At 59.6% G+C, this 23,955-nt stretch overlaps 1 long non-coding RNA gene across 1 annotated transcript in view; it reads left to right on the top strand.

The window, feature by feature from the left end:
- Positions 1-23,621, top strand: part of LOC140379543 (uncharacterized) — a 28,507-nt gene extending 4,886 nt beyond the window's left edge. The window contains exons 2-4 of the long non-coding RNA XR_011930540.1: positions 16,424-16,495; positions 22,567-22,736; positions 23,542-23,621. This is a non-coding gene — a long non-coding RNA (uncharacterized lncRNA). The remainder of the gene's footprint in view (positions 1-16,423; positions 16,496-22,566; positions 22,737-23,541) is intronic.
- The last annotated feature ends 334 nt before the right edge of the window (positions 23,622-23,955 follow it).

The raw sequence follows: 23,955 nt of genomic DNA, 5'->3' as shown, positions 1-23,955 counted from the left end.
GAGCGCACGAGTGGAGGGAGCGCACGAGTGGAGGAGGGCACGAGTGGAGGGAGCGCACGAGTGGAGGGAGCGCACGAGTGGAGGGAGGGCACGAGTGGCGGGAGCGCACGAGTGGAGGGAGGGCACGAGTGGAGGGAACGCACGAGTGGAGGGAACGCACGAGTGGAGGGAGCGCACGAGTGGAGGAGGGCACGAGTGGAGGGAGCGCACGAGTGGAGGGAGCGCACGAGTGGAGGGAACGCACGAGTGGAGGGAGCGCACGAGTGGAGGGAGCGCACGAGTGGAGGGAGCGCACGAGTGGAGGGAGCGCACGAGTGGAGGAGGGCACGAGTGGAGGGAGCGCACGAGTGGAGGGAGGGCACGAGTGGAGGGAGCGCACGAGTGGAGGGAGGGCACGAGTGGAGGGAACGCACGAGTGGAGGGAGCGCACGAGTGGAGGAGGGCACGAGTGGAGGGAGCGCACGAGTGGAGGAGGGCACGAGTGGAGGAGGGCACGAGTGGAGGGAGCGCACGAGTGGAGGAGGGCACGAGTGGAGGGAGCGCACGAGTGGAGGGAGCGCACGAGTGGAGGGCGCGCACGAGTGGAGGGAGCGCACGAGTGGAGGGAGCGCACGAGTGGAGGGAGCGCACGAGCGGAGGGAGCGCACGAGTGGAGGAGGGCACGAGTGGAGGGAGCGCACGAGTGGAGGGAGCGCACGAGTGGAGGGAGCGCACGAGTGGAGGGAGCGCACGAGTGGAGGGAGGGCACGAGTGGAGGGAGCGCACGAGTGGAGGGAGGGCACGAGTGGAGGGAGCGCACGAGTGGAGGGAGGGCACGAGTGGAGGGAGCGCACGAGTGGAGGGAGCGCACGAGTGGAGGGAGCGCACGAGTGGAGGGAGGGCACGAGTGGAGGGAGCGCACGAGTGGAGGGAGGGCACGAGTGGAGGGAGCGCACGAGTGGAGGGAACGCACGAGTGGAGGGAGCGCACGAGTGGAGGGAGCGCACGAGTGGAGGGAACGCACGAGTGGAGGGAGCGCACGAGTGGAGGGAGCGCACGAGTGGAGGGAGCGCACGAGTGGAGGGAGCGCACGAGTGGAGGGAGGGCACGAGTGGCGGGAGCGCACGAGTGGAGGGAGCGCACGAGTGGAGGGAGCGCACGAGTGGAGGGAACGCACGAGTGGAGGGAGCGCACGAGTGGAGGGAGGGCACGAGTGGAGGGAGCGCACGAGTGGAGGAGGGCACGAGTGGAGGGAGCGCACGAGTGGAGGGAGCGCACGAGCGGAGGGAACGCACGAGCGGAGGGAGCGCACGAGCGGAGGGAGCGCACGAGCGGAGGGAGGGCACGAGTGGAGGGAGCGCACGAGTGGAGGAGGGCACGAGTGGAGGAGGGCACGAGTGGAGGGAACGCACGAGTGGAGGGAGCGCACGAGTGGAGGGAGCGCACGAGTGGAGGGAGGGCACGAGTGGCGGGAGCGCACGAGTGGAGGGAGCGCACGAGTGGAGGGAGCGCACGAGTGGAGGGAACGCACGAGTGGAGGGAGCGCACGAGTGGAGGGAGGGCACGAGTGGAGGGAGCGCACGAGTGGAGGAGGGCACGAGTGGAGGGAGCGCACGAGTGGAGGGAGCGCACGAGTGGAGGGAGCGCACGAGCGGAGGGAACGCACGAGCGGAGGGAGCGCACGAGTGGAGGAGGGCACGAGTGGAGGGAGCGCACGAGTGGAGGAGGGCACGAGTGGAGGAGGGCACGAGTGGAGGGAGCGCACGAGTGGAGGAGGGCACGAGTGGAGGGAGCGCACGAGTGGAGGGAGCGCACGAGTGGAGGGCGCGCACGAGTGGAGGGAGCGCACGAGCGGAGGGAGCGCACGAGCGGAGGGAGCGCACGAGTGGAGGAGGGCACGAGTGGAGGGAGCGCACGAGTGGAGGAGGGCACGAGTGGAGGGAGCGCACGAGTGGAGGAGGGCACGAGTGGAGGGAGCGCACGAGTGGAGGGAGGGCACGAGTGGAGGGAGCGCACGAGCGGAGGGAACGCACGAGCGGAGGGAGCGCACGAGTGGAGGAGGGCACGAGTGGAGGGAGCGCACGAGTGGAGGAGGGCACGAGTGGAGGGAGCGCACGAGTGGAGGGAACGCACGAGCGGAGGGAGCGCACGAGTGGAGGAGGGCACGAGTGGAGGGAGCGCACGAGTGGAGGAGGGCACGAGTGGAGGGAGCGCACGAGTGGAGGGAGCGCACGAGTGGAGGAGGGCACGAGTGGAGGGAGCGCACGAGTGGAGGGAGCGCACGAGTGGAGGGAGCGCACGAGAGGAGGGAGCGCACGAGTGGAGGGCGCACGAGCGGAGGGAACGCACGAGCGGAGGGAGGGCACGAGCGGAGGGAGCGCATGAGTGGAGGGAGCGCACGAGTGGAGGAGGGCACGAGTGGAGGGAGCGCACGAGTGGAGGGAGCGCACGAGTGGAGGGAGCGCACGAGTGGAGGAGGGCACGAGTGGAGGGAGCGCACGAGTGGAGGGAGCGCACGAGTGGAAGGAGCGCACGAGTGGAGGGAGCGCACGAGTGGAGGAGGGCACGAGTGGAGGGCGCACGAGCGGAGGGAACGCACGAGCGGAGGGAGCGCACGAGTGGAGGAGGGCACGAGTGGAGGGAGCGCACGAGTGGAGGAGGGCACGAGTGGAGGGAGCGCACGAATGGAGGAGGGCACGAGTGGAGGGAGCGCACGAGTGGAGGGAGCGCACGAGTGGAGGAGGGCACGAGTGGAGGGAGCGCACGAGTGGAGGGAGCGCACGAGTGGAGGGAGGGCACGAGTGGCGGGAGCGCACGAGTGGAGGGAGGGCACGAGTGGAGGGAACGCACGAGTGGAGGGAACGCACGAGTGGAGGGAGCGCACGAGTGGAGGAGGGCACGAGTGGAGGGAGCGCACGAGTGGAGGGAGCGCACGAGTGGAGGGAACGCACGAGTGGAGGGAGCGCACGAGTGGAGGGAGCGCACGAGAGGAGGGAGCGCACGAGTGGAGGGAGCGCACGAGTGGAGGGCGCGCACGAGTGGAGGGAGCGCACGAGCGGAGGGAGCGCACGAGCGGAGGGAGCGCACGAGCGGAGGGAGCGCACGAGTGGAGGAGGGCACGAGTGGAGGGAGCGCACGAGTGGAGGGAGGGCACGAGTGGAGGGAGCGCACGAGTGGAGGATGGCACGAGTGGAGGGAGGGCACGAGTGGAGGGAGCGCACGAGTGGAGGAGGGCACGAGTGGAGGGAGCGCACGAGTGGAGGGAGCGCACGAGTGGAGGGAGCGCACGAGTGGAGGGAGCGCACGAGCGGAGGGAACGCACGAGCGGAGGGAGCGCACGAGTGGAGGAGGGCACGAGTGGAGGGAGCGCACGAGTGGAGGAGGGCACGAGTGGAGGGAGCGCACGAGTGGAGGAGGGCACGAGTGGAGGGAGCGCACGAGTGGAGGAGGGCACGAGTGGAGGGAGCGCACGAGTGGAGGGAGCGCACGAGTGGAGGAGGGCACGAGTGGAGGGCGCACGAGCGGAGGGAACGCACGAGCGGAGGGAGCGGAGGGAGCGCACGAGCGGAGGGAGCGCACGAGTGGAGGAGGGCACGAGTGGAGGGAGCGCACGAGTGGAGGGAGCGCACGAGTGGAGGGAGCGCACGAGCGGAGGGAGCGCACGAGCGGAGGGAACGCACGAGCGGAGGGAGCGCACGAGCGGAGGGAGCGCACGAGTGGAGGAGGGCACGAGTGGAGGGAGCGCACGAGTGGAGGAGGGCACGAGTGGAGGGAGCGCACGAGTGGAGGGAGCGCACGAGTGGAGGAGGGCACGAGTGGAGGGAGCGCACGAGTGGAGGGAGCGCACGAGTGGAGGGAGGGCACGAGTGGCGGGAGCGCACGAGTGGAGGGAACGCACGAGTGGAGGGAGCGCACGAGTGGAGGAGGGCACGAGTGGAGGGAGCGCACGAGTGGAGGGAGCGCACGAGTGGAGGAGGGCACGAGTGGAGGGAGCGCACGAGTGGAGGGAGCGCACGAGTGGAGGGAGCGCACGAGTGGAGGGAACGCACGAGTGGAGGGAGCGCACGAGTGGAGGGAACGCACGAGTGGAGGGAGCGCACGAGTGGAGGAGGGCACGAGTGGAGGGAGCGCACGAGTGGAGGGAGCGCACGAGTGGAGGGAGCGCACGAGTGGAGGGAACGCACGAGTGGAGGGAACGCACGAGTGGAGGGAGCGCACGAGTGGAGGAGGGCACGAGTGGAGGGAGCGCACGAGTGGAGGGAGCGCACGAGTGGAGGGAACGCACGAGTGGAGGGAGCGCACGAGTGGAGGGAGCGCACGAGTGGAGGGAGCGCACGAGTGGAGGGAGCGCACGAGTGGAGGAGGGCACGAGTGGAGGGAGCGCACGAGTGGAGGGAGGGCACGAGTGGAGGGAGCGCACGAGTGGAGGGAGGGCACGAGTGGAGGGAGCGCACGAGTGGAGGGAGCGCACGAGTGGAGGAGGGCACGAGTGGAGGGAGCGCACGAGTGGAGGAGGGCACGAGTGGAGGAGGGCACGAGTGGAGGGAGCGCACGAGTGGAGGAGGGCACGAGTGGAGGGAGCGCACGAGTGGAGGGCGCGCACGAGTGGAGGGAGCGCACGAGTGGAGGGAGCGCACGAGTGGAGGGAGCGCACGAGCGGAGGGAGCGCACGAGTGGAGGAGGGCACGAGTGGAGGGAGCGCACGAGTGGAGGGAGCGCACGAGTGGAGGGAGCGCACGAGTGGAGGGAGCGCACGAGTGGAGGGAGGGCACGAGTGGAAGGAGCGCACGAGTGGAGGGAGGGCACGAGTGGAGGGAGCGCACGAGTGGAGGGAGGGCACGAGTGGAGGGAGCGCACGAGTGGAGGGAGCGCACGAGTGGAGGGAGCGCACGAGTGGAGGGAGCGCACGAGTGGAGGGAGGGCACGAGTGGAGGGAGCGCACGAGTGGAGGGAGGGCACGAGTGGAGGGAGCGCACGAGTGGAGGGAACGCACGAGTGGAGGGAGCGCACGAGTGGAGGGAGCGCACGAGTGGAGGGAACGCACGAGTGGAGGGAGCGCACGAGTGGAGGGAGCGCACGAGTGGAGGGAGCGCACGAGTGGAGGGAGCGCACGAGTGGAGGGAGCGCACGAGTGGAGGGAGCGCACGAGTGGAGGGAACGCACGAGTGGAGGGAGCGCACGAGTGGAGGGAGGGCACGAGTGGAGGGAGCGCACGAGTGGAGGAGGGCACGAGTGGAGGGAGCGCACGAGTGGAGGGAGCGCACGAGTGGAGGGAGCGCACGAGCGGAGGGAACGCACGAGCGGAGGGAGCGCACGAGCGGAGGGAGCGCACGAGTGGAGGAGGGCACGAGTGGAGGGAGCGCACGAGTGGAGGAGGGCACGAGTGGAGGAGGGCACGAGTGGAGGGAACGCACGAGTGGAGGGAGCGCACGAGTGGAGGGAGCGCACGAGTGGAGGGAGGGCACGAGTGGCGGGAGCGCACGAGTGGAGGGAGCGCACGAGTGGAGGGAGCGCACGAGTGGAGGGAACGCACGAGTGGAGGGAGCGCACGAGTGGAGGGAGGGCACGAGTGGAGGGAGCGCACGAGTGGAGGAGGGCACGAGTGGAGGGAGCGCACGAGTGGAGGGAGCGCACGAGTGGAGGGAGCGCACGAGCGGAGGGAACGCACGAGCGGAGGGAGCGCACGAGTGGAGGAGGGCACGAGTGGAGGGAGCGCACGAGTGGAGGAGGGCACGAGTGGAGGAGGGCACGAGTGGAGGGAGCGCACGAGTGGAGGAGGGCACGAGTGGAGGGAGCGCACGAGTGGAGGGAGCGCACGAGTGGAGGGCGCGCACGAGTGGAGGGAGCGCACGAGCGGAGGGAGCGCACGAGCGGAGGGAGCGCACGAGTGGAGGAGGGCACGAGTGGAGGGAGCGCACGAGTGGAGGAGGGCACGAGTGGAGGGAGCGCACGAGTGGAGGAGGGCACGAGTGGAGGGAGCGCACGAGTGGAGGGAGCGCACGAGTGGAGGGAGCGCACGAGTGGAGGGAGCGCACGAGCGGAGGGAACGCACGAGCGGAGGGAGCGCACGAGTGGAGGAGGGCACGAGTGGAGGGAGCGCACGAGTGGAGGAGGGCACGAGTGGAGGAGGGCACGAGTGGAGGGAGCGCACGAGTGGAGGGAGCGCACGAGTGGAGGAGGGCACGAGTGGAGGGAGCGCACGAGTGGAGGAGGGCACGAGTGGAGGGAGCGCACGAGTGGAGGAGGGCACGAGTGGAGGGAGCGCACGAGTGGAGGGAGCGCACGAGTGGAGGAGGGCACGAGTGGAGGGCGCACGAGCGGAGGGAACGCACGAGCGGAGGGAGCGGAGGGAGCGCACGAGCGGAGGGAGCGCACGAGTGGAGGAGGGCACGAGTGGAGGGAGCGCACGAGTGGAGGGAGCGCACGAGTGGAGGGAGCGCACGAGCGGAGGGAGCGCACGAGCGGAGGGAACGCACGAGCGGAGGGAGCGCACGAGCGGAGGGAGCGCACGAGTGGAGGAGGGCACGAGTGGAGGGAGCGCACGAGTGGAGGAGGGCACGAGTGGAGGGAGCGCACGAGTGGAGGAGGGCACGAGTGGAGGGAGCGCACGAGTGGAGGGAGGGCACGAGCGGAGGGAGCGCACGAGCGGAGGGAGCGCACGAGCGGAGGGAGCGCACGAGCGGAGGGAGCGCACGAGTGGAGGAGGGCACGAGTGGAGGGAGCGCACGAGTGGAGGGAGCGCACGAGTGGAGGGAGCGCACGAGAGGAGGGAGCGCACGAGTGGAGGGCGCACGAGCGGAGGGAACGCCCGAGCGGAGGGAGGGCACGAGCGGAGGGAGCGCATGAGTGGAGGGAGCGCACGAGTGGAGGAGGGCACGAGTGGAGGGAGCGCACGAGTGGAGGGAGCGCACGAGTGGAGGGAGCGCACGAGTGGAGGAGGGCACGAGTGGAGGGAGCGCACGAGTGGAGGGAGCGCACGAGTGGAAGGAGCGCACGAGTGGAGGGAGCGCACGAGTGGAGGAGGGCACGAGTGGAGGGCGCACGAGCGGAGGGAACGCACGAGCGGAGGGAGCGCACGAGCGGAGGGAGCGCACGAGTGGAGGGAGCGCACGAGTGGAGGAGGGCACGAGTGGAGGGAGCGCACGAGTGGAGGAGGGCACGAGTGGAGGGAGCGCACGAGTGGAGGGAGCGCACGAGTGGAGGAGGGCACGAGTGGAGGGAGCGCACGAGTGGAGGGAGCGCACGAGTGGAGGGAGGGCACGAGTGGCGGGAGCGCACGAGTGGAGGGAGGGCACGAGTGGAGGGAACGCACGAGTGGAGGGAACGCACGAGTGGAGGGAGCGCACGAGTGGAGGAGGGCACGAGTGGAGGGAGCGCACAAGTGGAGGGAGCGCACGAGTGGAGGGAACGCACGAGTGGAGGGAGCGCACGAGTGGAGGGAGCGCACGAGTGGAGGGAGCGCACGAGTGGAGGGAGGGCACGAGTGGAGGGAGCGCACGAGTGGAGGGAGGGCACGAGTGGAGGGAACGCACGAGTGGAGGGAGCGCACGAGTGGAGGAGGGCACGAGTGGAGGGAGCGCACGAGTGGAGGAGGGCACGAGTGGAGGAGGGCACGAGTGGAGGGAGCGCACGAGTGGAGGAGGGCACGAGTGGAGGGAGCGCACGAGTGGAGGGAGCGCACGAGTGGAGGGCGCGCACGAGTGGAGGGAGCGCACGAGTGGAGGGAGCGCACGAGTGGAGGGAGCGCACGAGCGGAGGGAGCGCACGAGTGGAGGAGGGCACGAGTGGAGGGAGCGCACGAGTGGAGGAGGGCACGAGTGGAGGGAGCGCACGAGTGGAGGGAGCGCACGAGTGGAGGGAGCGCACGAGTGGAGGGAGCGCACGAGTGGAGGGAGCGCACGAGCGGAGGGAACGCACGAGCGGAGGGAGCGCACGAGTGGAGGAGGGCACGAGTGGAGGGAGCGCACGAGTGGAGGAGGGCACGAGTGGAGGAGGGCACGAGTGGAGGGAGCGCACGAGTGGAGGGAGCGCACGAGTGGAGGAGGGCACGAGTGGAGGGAGCGCACGAGTGGAGGAGGGCACGAGTGGAGGGAGCGCACGAGTGGAGGAGGGCACGAGTGGAGGGAGCGCACGAGTGGAGGAGGGCACGAGTGGAGGGAGCCCACGAGTGGAGGGAGCGCACGAGTGGAGGAGGGCACGAGTGGAGGGCGCACGAGCGGAGGGAACGCACGAGCGGAGGGAGCGGAGGGAGCGCACGAGCGGAGGGAGCGCACGAGTGGAGGAGGGCACGAGTGGAGGGAGCGCACGAGTGGAGGGAGCGCACGAGTGGAGGGAGCGCACGAGCGGAGGGAGCGCACGAGCGGAGGGAACGCACGAGCGGAGGGAGCGCACGAGCGGAGGGAGCGCACGAGTGGAGGAGGGCACGAGTGGAGGGAGCGCACGAGTGGAGGAGGGCACGAGTGGAGGGAGCGCACGAGTGGAGGAGGGCACGAGTGGAGGGAGCGCACGAGTGGAGGGAGGGCACGAGCGGAGGGAGCGCACGAGCGGAGGGAGCGCACGAGCGGAGGGAGCGCACGAGTGGAGGAGGGCACGAGTGGAGGGAGCGCACGAGTGGAGGGAGCGCACGAGTGGAGGGAGCGCACGAGTGGAGGGAGCGCACGAGTGGAGGGAGCGCACGAGTGGAGGGCGCACGAGCGGAGGGAACGCACGAGCGGAGGGAGGGCACGAGCGGAGGGAGCGCATGAGTGGAGGGAGCGCACGAGTGGAGGAGGGCACGAGTGGAGGGAGCGCACGAGTGGAGGGAGCGCACAAGTGGAGGGAGCGCACGAGTGGAGGGAGCGCACGAGTGGAGGAGGGCACGAGTGGAGGGAGCGCACGAGTGGAGGAGGGCACGAGTGGAGGGAGCGCACGAGTGGAGGAGGGCACGAGTGGAGGGAGCGCACGAGTGGAGGGAGCGCACGAGTGGAGGGAGCGCACGAGTGGAGGGAGCGCACGAGTGGAGGGAGCGCACGAGTGGAGGGAGCGCACGAGTGGAGGAGGGCACGAGTGGAGGGAGCGCACGAGTGGAGGGAGGGCACGAGTGGAGGGAGCGCACGAGTGGAGGGAGGGCACGAGTGGAGGGAACGCACGAGTGGAGGGAGCGCACGAGTGGAGGAGGGCACGAGTGGAGGGAGCGCACGAGTGGAGGAGGGCACGAGTGGAGGAGGGCACGAGTGGAGGGAGCGCACGAGTGGAGGAGGGCACGAGTGGAGGGAGCGCACGAGTGGAGGGAGCGCACGAGTGGAGGGCGCGCACGAGTGGAGGGAGCGCACGAGTGGAGGGAGCGCACGAGCGGAGGGAGCGCACGAGCGGAGGGAGCGCACGAGTGGAGGAGGGCACGAGTGGAGGGAGCGCACGAGTGGAGGAGGGCATGAGTGGAGGGAGCGCACGAGTGGAGGGAGCGCACGAGTGGAGGGAGCGCACGAGTGGAGGGAGCGCACGAGTGGAGGGAGCGCACGAGCGGAGGGAGCGCACGAGTGGAGGAGGGCACGAGTGGAGGGAGCGCACGAGTGGAGGAGGGCACGAGTGGAGGAGGGCACGAGTGGAGGGAGCGCACGAGTGGAGGGAGCGCACGAGTGGAGGAGGGCACGAGTGGAGGGAGCGCACGAGTGGAGGAGGGCACGAGTGGAGGGAGCGCACGAGTGGAGGAGGGCACGAGTGGAGGGAGCGCACGAGTGGAGGAGGGCACGAGTGGAGGGAGCCCACGAGTGGAGGGAGCGCACGAGTGGAGGAGGGCACGAGTGGAGGGCGCACGAGCGGAGGGAACGCACGAGCGGAGGGAGCGGAGGGAGCGCACGAGCGGAGGGAGCGCACGAGTGGAGGAGGGCACGAGTGGAGGGAGCGCACGAGTGGAGGGAGCGCACGAGCGGAGGGAGCGCACGAGTGGAGGAGGGCACGAGTGGAGGGAGCGCACGAGTGGAGGAGGGCACGAGTGGAGGGAGCGCACGAGTGGAGGAGGGCACGAGTGGAGGGAGCGCACGAGTGGAGGGAGGGCACGAGCGGAGGGAGCGCACGAGCGGAGGGAGCGCACGAGCGGAGGGAGCGCACGAGTGGAGGAGGGCACGAGTGGAGGGAGCGCACGAGTGGAGGGAGCGCACGAGTGGAGGGAGCGCACGAGTGGAGGGAGCGCACGAGTGGAGGGAGCGCACGAGTGGAGGGCGCACGAGCGGAGGGAACGCACGAGCGGAGGGAGGGCACGAGCGGAGGGAGCGCATGAGTGGAGGGAGCGCACGAGTGGAGGAGGGCACGAGTGGAGGGAGCGCACGAGTGGAGGGAGCGCACAAGTGGAGGGAGCGCACGAGTGGAGGGAGCGCACGAGTGGAGGAGGGCACGAGTGGAGGGAGCGCACGAGTGGAGGAGGGCACGAGTGGAGGGAGCGCACGAGTGGAGGAGGGCACGAGTGGAGGGAGCGCACGAGTGGAGGGAGCGCACGAGTGGAGGGAGCGCACGAGTGGAGGGAGCGCACGAGTGGAGGAGGGCACGAGTGGAGGGCGCACGAGCGGAGGGAACGCACGAGCGGAGGGAGCGCACGAGCGGAGGGAGCGCACGAGTGGAGGAGGGCACGAGTGGAGGGAGCGCACGAGTGGAGGAGGGCACGAGTGGAGGGAGGGCACGAGTGGCGGGAGCGCACGAGTGGAGGGAACGCACGAGTGGAGGGAGCGCACGAGTGGAGGAGGGCACGAGTGGAGGGAGCGCACGAGTGGAGGGAGCGCACGAGTGGAGGGAACGCACGAGTGGAGGGAGCGCACGAGTGGAGGGAGCGCACGAGTGGAGGGAGCGCACGAGTGGAGGAGGGCACGAGTGGAGGGAGCGCACGAGTGGAGGGAGGGCACGAGTGGAGGGAGCGCACGAGTGGAGGGAGGGCACGAGTGGAGGAGGGCACGAGTGGAGGGAGCGCACGAGTGGAGGGAGGGCACGAGTGGAGGGAGCGCACGAGTGGAGGGAGCGCACGAGTGGAGGGAGCGCACGAGTGGAGGGAGCGCACGAGTGGAGGAGGGCACGAGTGGAGGGAGCGCACGAGTGGAGGGAGCGCACGAGTGGAGGGAGCGCACGAGCGGAGGGAACGCACGAGCGGAGGGAGCGCACGAGTGGAGGAGGGCACGAGTGGAGGGAGCGCACGAGTGGAGGAGGGCACGAGTGGAGGAGGGCACGAGTGGAGGGAGCGCACGAGTGGAGGGAGCGCACGAGTGGAGGAGGGCACGAGTGGAGGGAGCGCACGAGTGGAGGAGGGCACGAGTGGAGGGAGCGCACGAGTGGAGGAGGGCACGAGTGGAGGGAGCGCACGAGTGGAGGAGGGCACGAGTGGAGGGAGCCCACGAGTGGAGGGAGCGCACGAGTGGAGGAGGGCACGAGTGGAGGGCGCACGAGCGGAGGGAACGCACGAGCGGAGGGAGCGGAGGGAGCGCACGAGCGGAGGGAGCGCACGAGTGGAGGAGGGCACGAGTGGAGGGAGCGCACGAGTGGAGGGAGCGCACGAGTGGAGGGAGCGCACGAGCGGAGGGAGCGCACGAGCGGAGGGAACGCACGAGCGGAGGGAGCGCACGAGCGGAGGGAGCGCACGAGTGGAGGAGGGCACGAGTGGAGGGAGCGCACGAGTGGAGGAGGGCACGAGTGGAGGGAGCGCACGAGTGGAGGAGGGCACGAGTGGAGGGAGCGCACGAGTGGAGGGAGGGCACGAGCGGAGGGAGCGCACGAGCGGAGGGAGCGCACGAGCGGAGGGAGCGCACGAGTGGAGGAGGGCACGAGTGGAGGGAGCGCACGAGTGGAGGGAGCGCACGAGTGGAGGGAGCGCACGAGTGGAGGGAGCGCACGAGTGGAGGGCGCACGAGCGGAGGGAACGCACGAGCGGAGGGAGGGCACGAGCGGAGGGAGCGCATGAGTGGAGGGAGCGCACGAGTGGAGGAGGGCACGAGTGGAGGGAGCGCACGAGCGGAGGGAACGCACGAGCGGAGGGAGCGCACGAGCGGAGGGAGCGCACGAGTGGAGGAGGGCACGAGTGGAGGGAGCGCACGAGTGGAGGAGGGCACGAGTGGAGGGAGCGCACGAGTGGAGGAGGGCACGAGTGGAGGGAGGGCACGAGTGGCGGGAGCGCACGAGTGGAGGGAGCGCACGAGTGGAGGGAACGCACGAGTGGAGGGAACGCACGAGTGGAGGGAGCGCACGAGTGGAGGAGGGCACGAGTGGAGGGAGCGCACGAGTGGAGGGAGCGCACGAGTGGAGGGAACGCACGAGTGGAGGGAGCGCACGAGTGGAGGGAGCGCACGAGTGGAGGGAGCGCACGAGTGGAGGGAGCGCACGAGTGGAGGAGGGCACGAGTGGAGGGAGCGCACGAGTGGAGGGAGGGCACGAGTGGAGGGAGCGCACGAGTGGAGGATGGCACGAGTGGAGGGAGGGCACGAGTGGAGGGAACGCACGAGTGGAGGGAGCACACGAGCGGAGGGAGGGCACGAGTGGAGGGAACGCACGAGTGGAGGGAGGGCACGAGTGGAGGGAACGCACGAGTGGAGGGAGCGCACGAGTGGAGGGAGCGCACGAGTGGAGGGAGTACACGAGTGGAGGGAGCACACGAGTGGAGGAGGGCACGAGTGGAGGGAGCGCACGAGTGGAGGGAGTACACGAGTGGAGGGAGTACACGAGTGGAGGGAGTACACGAGTGGAGGGAGTACACGAGTGGAGGGGTGTGGCCTCTCGTATGTTCCAAAATTTGGACAAAAAATCTTCACAAAAGTGATTTTAGTTTAAATGTTGCTCATTAATATTCGTCTGTTTAAGTCGTTTACTTGTTGATGACATGACACTCTGGCTCCGCCCACTCTTGAACATGATTGGTCCATCTCCTTCAAATGGTTTGAGCCTAAGCCCGCCCCTCAGGCCTCTTTGATTGACAGCTGTGAGGGTTTAATTTCCTGCGCTCTGATTGGACATTGTTTGTTTTATTAGATTGAGTTTGAAGAGGAAGTGATGATGTCATCAGAGCGAGACACCCACACATTTCCCATCAGCCCCTGCTCCTCTGTGGGTGTGACCATGTGACCCCGGCGTGTCTCACACTTTAAAGCTTCAGTGCGAAACATCTCATGAAACACTGACTTTCAAAAATCGACTGCATTTCTTTTCTTTCAATTTTTATTTCAAAAAACAGAACAAAACACAAAATGACCAAAGAAAAAAACACAAATACGAACAAAATCACGGCACAATAGACTTAAAATAAGAGTCTTTCTGGTCCATTTTCAAGTTAAAGGTCCCGTATCATGAATCTGGACTTTTCAAAGCGTTTCACCTTCTTAAAGTCTCATAGAACAGTCTCTCTCCTTCTCCTCGGACGAGCAGACAAACAGGGCGGGGCTTCTCTGCTTCAGGAAGAACTCTGAACCTGTGAAAAACCATCAGACCTTTTGTCCTCCAGAACCTTAAGTCTCAGTTCTATTTGTACAAAACCTTTGGTCATAAAACTTTACCACTTTAAGTTTGTAACATCTGTGTTTAGTTTGTTCTGATCAGCTCCTTCCATGTCGTAAGAACAGATTTGACCCAAGGATTCTTCACTTCCTCCTCATGACTCAAGCGTCTGTCATCTGCAGTAAGAACTGTACAGGAACCTCAGGCACCACATGACTCTCAGTATAAGACCTGTACAGGAACCTCAGGCACCACATGACTCTCAGTATAAGACCTGTACAGGAACCTCAGGCACCACATGACCCTCAGTATAAGACCTGTACAGGAACCTCAGGCACCACATGACTCTCAGTATAAGACCTGTACAGGAACCTCAGGCACCACATGACTCTCAGTATAAGACCTGTACAGGAACCTCAGGCACCACATGACTCTCAGTATAAGACCTGCACAGGAACCTCAGGCACCACATGACTCTCAGTATAAGACCTGTACAGGAACCTCAGGCACCACATGACTCTCAGTATAAGACCTGTACAGGAACCTCAGGCACCACATGACCCTCAGTATAAGACCTGTACAGGAACCTCAGGCACCACATGACTCTCAGTATAAGACCTGTACAGGAACCTCAGGCACCACATGACTCTCAGTATAAGACCTGTACAGGAACCTCAGGCACCACATGACTCTCAGTATAAGACCTGTACAGGAACCTCAGGCACCACATGACTCTCAGTATAAGACCTGTACAGGAACCTCAGGCACCACATGACTCTCAGTATAAGACCTGTACAGGAACCCCCGGCACCACATGACTCTCAGTATAAGACCTGTACAGGAACCTCAGGCACCACATGACTCTCAGTATAAGACCTGTACAGGAACCTCAGGCACCACATGACTCTCAGTACGAGTGGTTTGCATTGGATCCACAACTTCAGTATAGAAAGTGAGAGCGTCGTTTAAATTGGTTTCTTGTGAGTATATATACTTTTTTTTTGTCAATGTCTTTGACCATTTAATTGGACTCAATATGTCAAACATTAAAAGATGCTATTCATAACTTTTCAGATGCCGTCCCCTTGTTCTGGTCGAACACAACACACAAACATAGGAACCACGACAACCAAACATAATAGAACAAACAAAATGCAGACTTAAGAGCTCATGCCCAAAAAAGTGCAAAGAGCCCACAGACTGATCCACAGAGAGATCAGAGGGAAAACAATATGAGGTAAAAAAGGCCCTCCGGTACGGTTCAACTTTTCACCTGAGCATTTACAAACACACTGGGCCACACTGGCCCACACTGGGCCACACTGGCCCACACTGGGCCACACACTCGCATGTCTCCAGTCCAGGTCCTTTCATTGAAATAAAGAAAATAAATGTCCCACAGCTTCTTCTGCTGAAGTGAATTTGGCTCTTTTTCCGTTCACGTTGATCCTCAGCGTTTCTAAAGCAGAGCGTGTACCACTTTCTTCTCAGGCCAGGTTTCACTCGATCGAAATCTTTGTCACTGAAATGATGAAAACACACTCAATTCAGCCGCTTCCCTCATGTCAGGGACCTCATGCCAGGGACCTCATGCCAGGGACCTCATGCCAGGGACCTCATGCCAGGGACCTCATGCCAGGGACCTCATGCCAGGGACCTCATGCCAGGGACCTCATGTCAGGGACCTCATGTCAGGGACCTCATGCCAGGGACCTCATGCCAGGGACCTCATGCCAGGGACCTCATGTCAGGGACCTCATGCCAGGGACCTCATGCCAGGGACCTCATGCCAGGGACCTCATGTCAGGGACCTCATGCCAGGGACCTCATGCCAGGGACCTCATGCCAGGGACCTCATGCCAGGGACCTCATGTCAGGGACCTCATGCCAGGGACCTCATGTCAGGGACCTCATGTATGGGACCTCATGTATGGGACCTCATGCCAGGGACCTCATGCCAGGGACCTCATGCCAGGGACCTCATGTCAGGGACCTCATGCCAGGTACCTCATGTCAGGGACCTCATGTCAGGGACCTCATGCCAGGGACCTCATGCCAGGGACCTCATGTCAGGGACCTCATGTCAGGGACCTCATGCCAGGGACCTCATGCCAGGGACCTCATGCCAGGGACCTCATGTCAGGGACCTCATGTCAGGGACCTCATGTCAGGGACCTCATGCCAGGGACCTCATGTATGGGACCTCATGCCAGGGACCTCATGTCAGGGACCTCATGTCAGGGACCTCATGCCAGGGACCTCATGTCAGGGACCTCATGTCAGGGACCTCATGCCAGGGACCTCATGCCAGGGACCTCATGCCAGGGACCTCATGTCAGGGACCTCATGTCAGGGACCTCATGTCAGGGACCTCATGCCAGGGACCTCGTATTACAAATTAGGCATTTCCTCCTTCTGGAGCTGCTCCATCTGTTTCCAGTTTTCCGTTTAAATTAAAGTGTAATTATGAAGTGTTCACCGGATATTACTCTGGACCATGTGACCTCAGGCTCCGCCTCTGTAAAGCTCTGCACCATGTGACCTCAGGCTCCGCCTCTGTAAAGCTCTGGACCATGTGACCTCAGGCTCCGCCTCTGTAAAGCTCTGGACCATGTGACCTCAGGCTCCGCCTCTGTAAAGCTCTGGACCATGTGACCTCAGGCTCCGCCTCTGAAAAGCTCTGCACCATGTGACCTCAGGCTCCGCCTCTGTAAAGCTCTGGACCATGTGACCTCAGGCTCCGCCTCTGTAAAGCTCTGGACCATGTGACCTCAGGCTCCGCCTCTGTAAAGCTCTGGACCATGTGACCTCAGGCTCCGCCTCTGTAAAGCTCTGGACCATGTGACCTCAGGCTCCGCCTCTGAAAAGCTCTGCACCATGTGACCTCAGGCTCCGCCTCTGTAAAGCTCTGCACCATGTGACCTCAGGCTCCGCCTCTGTAAAGCTCTGGACCATGTGACCTCAGGCTCCGCCTCATGTTGTAAAAACTCTTTATGTGTTTCAGGCTGTGGTGGGCGGAGCTTCACTGCAGCTCCAGATTATGATTATAATTCAACTTTAATCTACAGCTTCTACAGTAAGTCTAAACCAGGTCTAAACCAGGACTAAACCAGGTCTAAACCAGGACTAAACCAGGTCTAAACCAGGACTAGACCAGGACTAAACCAGGACTAAACCAGGTCTAAACCAGGACTAAACCAGGTCTAAACCAGGACTAGACCAGGTCTAAACCAGGTCTAAACCAGGTCTAAACCAGGTCTAAACCAGGTCTAAACCAGGTCTAAACCAGGTCTAAACCAGGTCTAAACCAGGACTAAACCAGGTCTAAACCAGGACTAAACCAGGTCTAAACCAGGACTAGACCAGGACTAAACCAGGACTAAACCAGGTCTAAACCAGGACTAAACCAGGTCTAAACCAGGACTAAACCAGGTCTAAACCAGGACTAGACCAGGACTAAACCAGGACTAAACCAGGTCTAAACCAGGACTAAACCAGGTCTAAACCAGGTCTAAACCAGGACTAAACCAGGTCTAAACCAGGACTAAACCAGGTCTAAACCAGGTCTAAACCAGGACTAAACCAGGTCTAAACCAGGTCTAAACCAGGTCTAAACCAGGTCTAAACCAGGACTAAACCAGGACTAAACCAGGTCTAAACCAGGTCTAAACCAGGACTAAACCAGGTCTAAACCAGGACTAAACCAGGACTAAACCAGGTCTAAACCAGGACTAAACCAGGTCTAAACCAGGTCTAAACCAGGACTAAACCAGGACTAAACCAGGTCTAAACCAGGTCTAAACCAGGTCTAAACCAGGTCTAAACCAGGACTAAACCAGGACTAAACCAGGTCTAAACCAGGACTAAACCAGGTCTAAACCAGGACTAAACCAGGACTAAACCAGGTCTAAACCAGGTCTAAACCAGGACTAAACCAGGTCTAAACCAGGACTAAACCAGGACTAAACCAGGTCTAAACCAGGTCTAAACCAGGACTAAACCAGGTCTAAACCAGGACTAAACCAGGACTAAACCAGGTCTAAACCAGGACTAAACCAGGACTAAACCAGGTCTAAACCAGGTCTAAACCAGGACTAAACCAGGTCTAAACCAGGACTAAACCAGGACTAAACCAGGTCTAAACCAGGACTAAACCAGGTCTAAACCAGGACTAAACCAGGACTAAACCAGGTCTAAACCAGGACTAAACCAGGACTAAACCAGGTCTAAACCAGGACTAAACCAGGTCTAAACCAGGACTAAACCAGGACTAAACCAGGACTAAACCAGGACTAAACCAGGTCTAAACCAGGACTAAACCAGGTCTAAACCAGGTCTAAACCAGGACTAAACCAGGTCTAAACCAGGACTAAACCAGGACTAAACCAGGACTAAACCAGGACTAAACCAGGACTAAACCAGGTCTAAACCAGGACTAAACCAGGTCTAAACCAGGACTAAACCAGGTCTAAACCAGGTCTAAACCAGGTCTAAACCAGGTCTAAACCAGGACTAAACCAGGACTAAACCAGGACTAAACCAGGTCTAAACCAGGACTAAACCAGGACTAAACCAGGTCTAAACCAGGTCTAAACCAGGACTAAACCAGGTCTAAACCAGGTCTAAACCAGGACTAAACCAGGACTAAACCAGGTCTAAACCAGGTCTAAACCAGGTCTAAACCAGGACTAAACCAGGTCTAAACCAGGACAAAACCAGGACTAAACCAGGTCTAAACCAGGACTAAACCAGGTCTAAACCAGGTCTAAACCAGGACTAAACCAGGTCTAAACCAGGACTAAACCAGGTCTAAACCAGGTCTAAACCAGGTCTAAACCAGGTCTAAACCAGGTCTAAACCAGGACTAAACCAGGACTAAACCAGGACTAAACCAGGACTAAACCAGGTCTAAACCAGGACTAAACCAGGTCTAAACCAGGTCTAAACCAGGACTAAACCAGGTCTAAACCAGGTCCAAACCAGGTCCAAACCAGGTCCAAACCAGGACTAAACCAGGACTAAACCAGGTCTAAACCAGGTCTAAACCAGGACTAAACCAGGACTAAACCAGGACTAAACCAGGTCTAAACCAGGACTAAACCAGGTCTAAACCAGGTCCAAACCAGGTCCAAACCAGGTCCAAACCAGGTCTAAACCAGGTCTAAACCAGGTCTAAACCAGGACTAAACCAGGACTAAACCAGGTCTAAACCAGGTCTAAACCAGGTCTAAACCAGGACTAAACCAGGACTAAACCAGGTCTAAACCAGGTCTAAACCAGGACTAAACCAGGACTAAACCAGGACTAAAACAGGACAAAACCAGGTCTAAACCAGGTCTAAACCAGGACTAAACCAGGTCTAAACCAGGTCTAAACCAGGTCTAAACCAGGACTAAACCAGGTCTAAACCAGGACTAAACCAGGTCTAAACCAGGTCTAAACCAGGTCTAAACCAGGACTAAACCAGGACTAAACCAGGTCTAAACCAGGTCTAAACCAGGACTAAACCAGGTCTAAACCAGGACTAAACCAGGACTAAACCAGGACTAAACCAGGTCTAAACCAGGACTAAACCAGGTCCAAACCAGGTCTAAACCAGGTCTAAACCAGGACTAAACCAGGTCTAAACCAGGTCTAAACCAGGTCTAAACCAGGACTAAACCAGGTCTAAACCAGGACTAAACCAGGTCTAAACCAGGTCTAAACCAGGTCTAAACCAGGACTAAACCAGGACTAAACCAGGTCTAAACCAGGACTAAACCAGGTCTAAACCAGGTCTAAACCAGGTCTAAACCAGGACTAAACCAGGACTAAACCAGGTCTAAACCAGGTCTAAACCAGGACTAAACCAGGTCTAAACCAGGACTAAACCAGGTCTAAACCAGGACTAAACCAGGACTAAACCAGGACTAAACCAGGACTAAACCAGGTCTAAACCAGGTCTAAACCAGGTCTAAACCAGGACTAAACCAGGACTAAACCAGGTCTAAACCAGGTCTAAACCAGGTCTAAACCAGGACTAAACCAGGACTAAACCAGGACTAAACCAGGACTAAACCAGGTCTAAACCAGGTCTAAACCAGGACTAAACCAGGTCTAAACCAGGTCTAAACCAGGTCTAAACCAGGACTAAACCAGGACTAAACCAGGACTAAACCAGGACTAAACCAGGTCTAAACCAGGACTAAACCAGGTCTAAACCAGGTCCAAACCAGGACTAAACCAGGACTAAACCAGGTCTAAACCAGGACTAAACCAGGACTAAACCAGGACTAAACCAGGACTAAACCAGGTCTAAACCAGGTCCAAACCAGGTCCAAACCAGGTCTAAACCAGGTCTAAACCAGGTCTAAACCAGGACTAAACCAGGACTAAACCAGGTCTAAACCAGGTCTAAACCAGGTCTAAACCAGGACTAAACCAGGACTAAACCAGGTCTAAACCAGGTCTAAACCAGGACTAAACCAGGACTAAAACAGGACTAAACCAGGTCTAAACCAGGTCTAAACCAGGACTAAACCAGGTCTAAACCAGGTCTAAACCAGGACTAAACCAGGACTAAACCAGGTCTAAACCAGGTCTAAACCAGGTCTAAACCAGGACTAAACCAGGACTAAACCAGGTCTAAACCAGGTCTAAACCAGGACTAAACCAGGACTAAAACAGGACTAAACCAGGTCTAAACCAGGTCTAAACCAGGACTAAACCAGGTCTAAACCAGGTCTAAACCAGGACTAAACCAGGACTAAACCAGGTCTAAACCAGGTCTAAACCAGGACTAAACCAGGTCTAAACCAGGACTAAACCAGGTCTAAACCAGGACTAAACCAGGTCTAAACCAGGTCCAAACCAGGACTAAACCAGGTCTAAACCAGGACTAAACCAGGTCCAAACCAGGTCTAAACCAGGTCCAAACCAGGACTAAACCAGGTCTAAACCAGGTCTAAACCAGGTCTAAACCAGGACTAAACCAGGTCTAAACCAGGTCTAAACCAGGTCTAAACCAGGACTAAACCAGGTCCAAACCAGGTCTAAACCAGGACTAAACCAGGTCTAAACCAGGACTAAACCAGGTCTAAACCAGGTCTAAACCAGGTCTAAACCAGGTCTAAACCAGGACTAAACCAGGTCTAAACCAGGTCTAAACCAGGACTAAACCAGGTCTAAACCAGGACTAAACCAGGTCTAAACCAGAACTAAACCAGGTCTAAACCAGGACTAAACCAGGTCTAAACCAGGACTAAACCAGGTCTAAACCAGGTCTAAACCAGGACTAAACCAGGTCTAAACCAGGTCTAAACCAGGACTAAACCAGGTCTAAACCAGGTCTAAACCAGGTCTAAACCAGGACTAAACCAGGTCCAAACCAGGTCTAAACCAGGACTAAACCAGGATAAACCAGGACTAAACCAGGTCTAAACCAAGACTAAACCAGGTCTAAACCAGGTCTAAACCAGGACTAAACCAGGTCTAAACCAGGTCTAAACCAGGTCTAAACCAGGTCTAAACCAGGACTAAACCAGGTCTAAACAGGACTAAACCAGGTCTAAACCAGGTCTAAACCAGGACTAAACCAGGTCTAAACCAGGTCTAAACCAGGTCTAAACTAGGTCTAAACCAGGTATAAACCAGGTCTAAACCAGGTCTAAACCAGGTCTAAACCAGGTCTAAACCAGGACTAAACCAGGTCTAAACCAGGTCTAAACCAGGTCTAAACCAGGACTAAACCAGGACTAAACCAGGTCTAAACCAGGTCTAAACCAGGACTAAACCAGGACTAAACCAGGTCTAAACCAGGTCTAAACCAGGTCTAAACCAGGACTAAACCAGGTCTAAACCAGGTCTAAACCAGGACTAAACCAGGTCTAAACCAGGTCTAAACCAGGACTAAACCAGGACTAAACCAGGTCTAAACCAGGTCTAAACCAGGACAAAACCAGGTCTAAACCAGGACTAAACCAGGACTAAACCAGGTCTAAACCAGGTCTAAACCAGGACTAAACCAGGACTAAACCAGGACTAAACCAGGTCTAAACCAGGACTAAACCAGGTCTAAACCAGGTCTAAACCAGGTCTAAACCAGGTCTAAACCAGGACTAAACCAGGACTAAACCAGGTCTAAACCAGGTCTAAACCAGGTCTAAACCAAGTCTAAACCAGGTCTAAACCAGGACTAAACCAGGTCTAAACCAGGTCTAAACCAGGACTAAACCAGGACTAAACCAGGACTAAACCAGGTCTAAACCAGGACTAAACCAGGACTAAACCAGGTCTTAACCAGGTCTAAACCAGGACTAAACCAGGACTAAACCAGGTCTAAACCAGGACTAAACCAGGTCTAAACCAGGTCTAAACCAGGACTAAACCAGGTCTAAACCAGGACTAAACCAGGACTAAACCAGGTCTAAACCAGGTCCAAACCAGGTCTAAACCAGGTCTAAACCAGGATAAACCAGGACTAAACCAGGTCTAAACCAGGACTAAACCAGAATAAACCAGGACTAAACCAGGTCTAAACCAGGACTAAACCAGGTCTAAACCAGGTCCAAACCAGGTCTAAACCAGGACTAAACCAGGACTAAACCAGGTCTAAACCAGGACTAAACCAGGATAAACCAGGACTAAACCAGGTCTAAACCAGGTCTAAACCAGGACTAAACCAGGTCTAAACCAGGTCTAAACCAGGACTAAACCAGGACTAAACCAGGACTAAACCAGGTCTAAACCAGGTCTAAACCAGGTCTAAACCAGGTCTAAACCAGGACTAAACCAGGTCTAAACCAGGACTAAACCAGGTCTAAACCAGGACTAAACCAGGACTAAACCAGGTCTAAACCAGGACTAAACCAGGATAAACCAGGACTAAACCAGGTCTAAACCAGGTCTAAACCAGGTCTAAACCAGCACTTAACCAGGTCTAAACCAGGACAAAACCAGGACTAAACCAGGTCTAAACCAGGACTAAACCAGGTCTAAACCAGGTCTAAACCAGGACTAAACCAGGTCTAAACCAGGACTAAACCAGGTCTAAACCAGGTCTAAACCAGGACTTAACCAGGTCTAAACCAGGACAAAACCAGGACTAAACCAGGTCTAAACCAGGACTAAACCAGGTCTAAACCAGGTCTAAACCAGGTCTTTCTTCAGGTAATGCGTCTAACGATGAGTTGGAGCAGTTTCTAAATTCCAACGCTGACGGAGACGAGGAGGAGGAGTTTGTTGCCCCGGGAACATCTCCAGAAACGCCCCCGGAAACGCACTCAGCAACGACAACCAGGGGCGGAGTCAGAGCAGCCGCATCACTTCCTGTCTGTGCGGTGAGTCGTCTCTTCACAGAGCAGAGTGTTCATGATGAATCAGACCCTATTGGTCCACACGGAGCTGCTGGGCGTGTTTCTGTGCTCTCATTGGACACTTCAGCTGTCAATCCTCCAGATGAACCTCCTCGTGTGGACCAATAGGGTCAAACCTCCTCGTGTGGACCAATAGGGTCAAACCTCCTCGTGTGGACCAATAGGGTCAAACCTCCTCGTGTGGACCAATAGGGTCAAACCTCCTCGTGTGGACCAATAGGGTCAAACCTCCTCGTGTGGACCAATAGGGTCAAACCTCCTTGTGTGGACCAATAGGGTCAAACCTCCTCGTGTGGACCAATAGGGTCAAACCTCCTCGTGTGGACCAATAGGGTCAAACCTCCTCGTGTGGACCAATAGGGTCAAACCTCCTCGTGTGGACCAATAGGGTCAAACCTCCTCGTGTGGACCAATAGGGTCAAACCTCCTTTTGTGGACCAATAGGGTCAAACCTCCTCGTGTGGACCAATAGGGTTAAACCTCCTCGTGTGGACCAATAGGGTCAAACCTCCTTGTGTGGACCAATAGGGTCAAACCTCCTCGTGTGGACCAATAGGGTTAAACGATTCTAAAAACACGTGAAACATAAAATTGTGCTAAAAGTTGAAATCCCTTGTGTGTAAATCCATCAGAAGGTGTTCAGTGTTGACCTGGTGGTGGCGCTGTGGAGCTGCACAACATGAAAGACTTTTACAACTTTGTCAATCTCACTTTGATGAAAAGTTTAACTTTCCATAAATATTCTTGAACTAAAGCTGTTTGTTTACAGGAGCTGAGGGTTCTACTGCTGCCACTGGGCCTGATGGTGCTGAAGCAGGACTAAAGCAGGATAAACCAGGACTAAAGCAGGATAAACCAGGACTAAAGCAGGACTAAAGCAGGACTAAAGCAGGACTAAAGCAGGACTAAACCAGGACTAAACCAGGACTAAAGCAGGACTAAACCAGGACTAAAGCAGGACTAAAGCAGGACTAAAGCAGGACTAAAGCAGGACTAAACCAGGACTAAACCAGGACTAAAGCAGGACTAAACCAGGACTAAAGCAGGACTAAAGCAGGATAAACCAGGACTAAAGCAGGACTAAAGCAGTACTAAACCAGGACTAAACCAGGACTAAAGCAGGACTAAAGCAGGACTAAAGCAGGACTAAAGCAGGACTAAAGCAGGATAAACCAGGACTAAA

This window comes from Eucyclogobius newberryi, unplaced genomic scaffold (genome assembly GCF_026437365.1).
Source record: "Eucyclogobius newberryi isolate DKJ021-1_F unplaced genomic scaffold, fEucNew1.0.hap1 SCAF_413, whole genome shotgun sequence".
Lineage (NCBI taxonomy): Eukaryota > Metazoa > Chordata > Actinopteri > Gobiiformes > Gobiidae > Eucyclogobius > Eucyclogobius newberryi.
The sequence above is the reverse complement of the archived record's forward strand: the minus strand, read 5'-3'. Positions and strand labels throughout refer to the sequence as shown.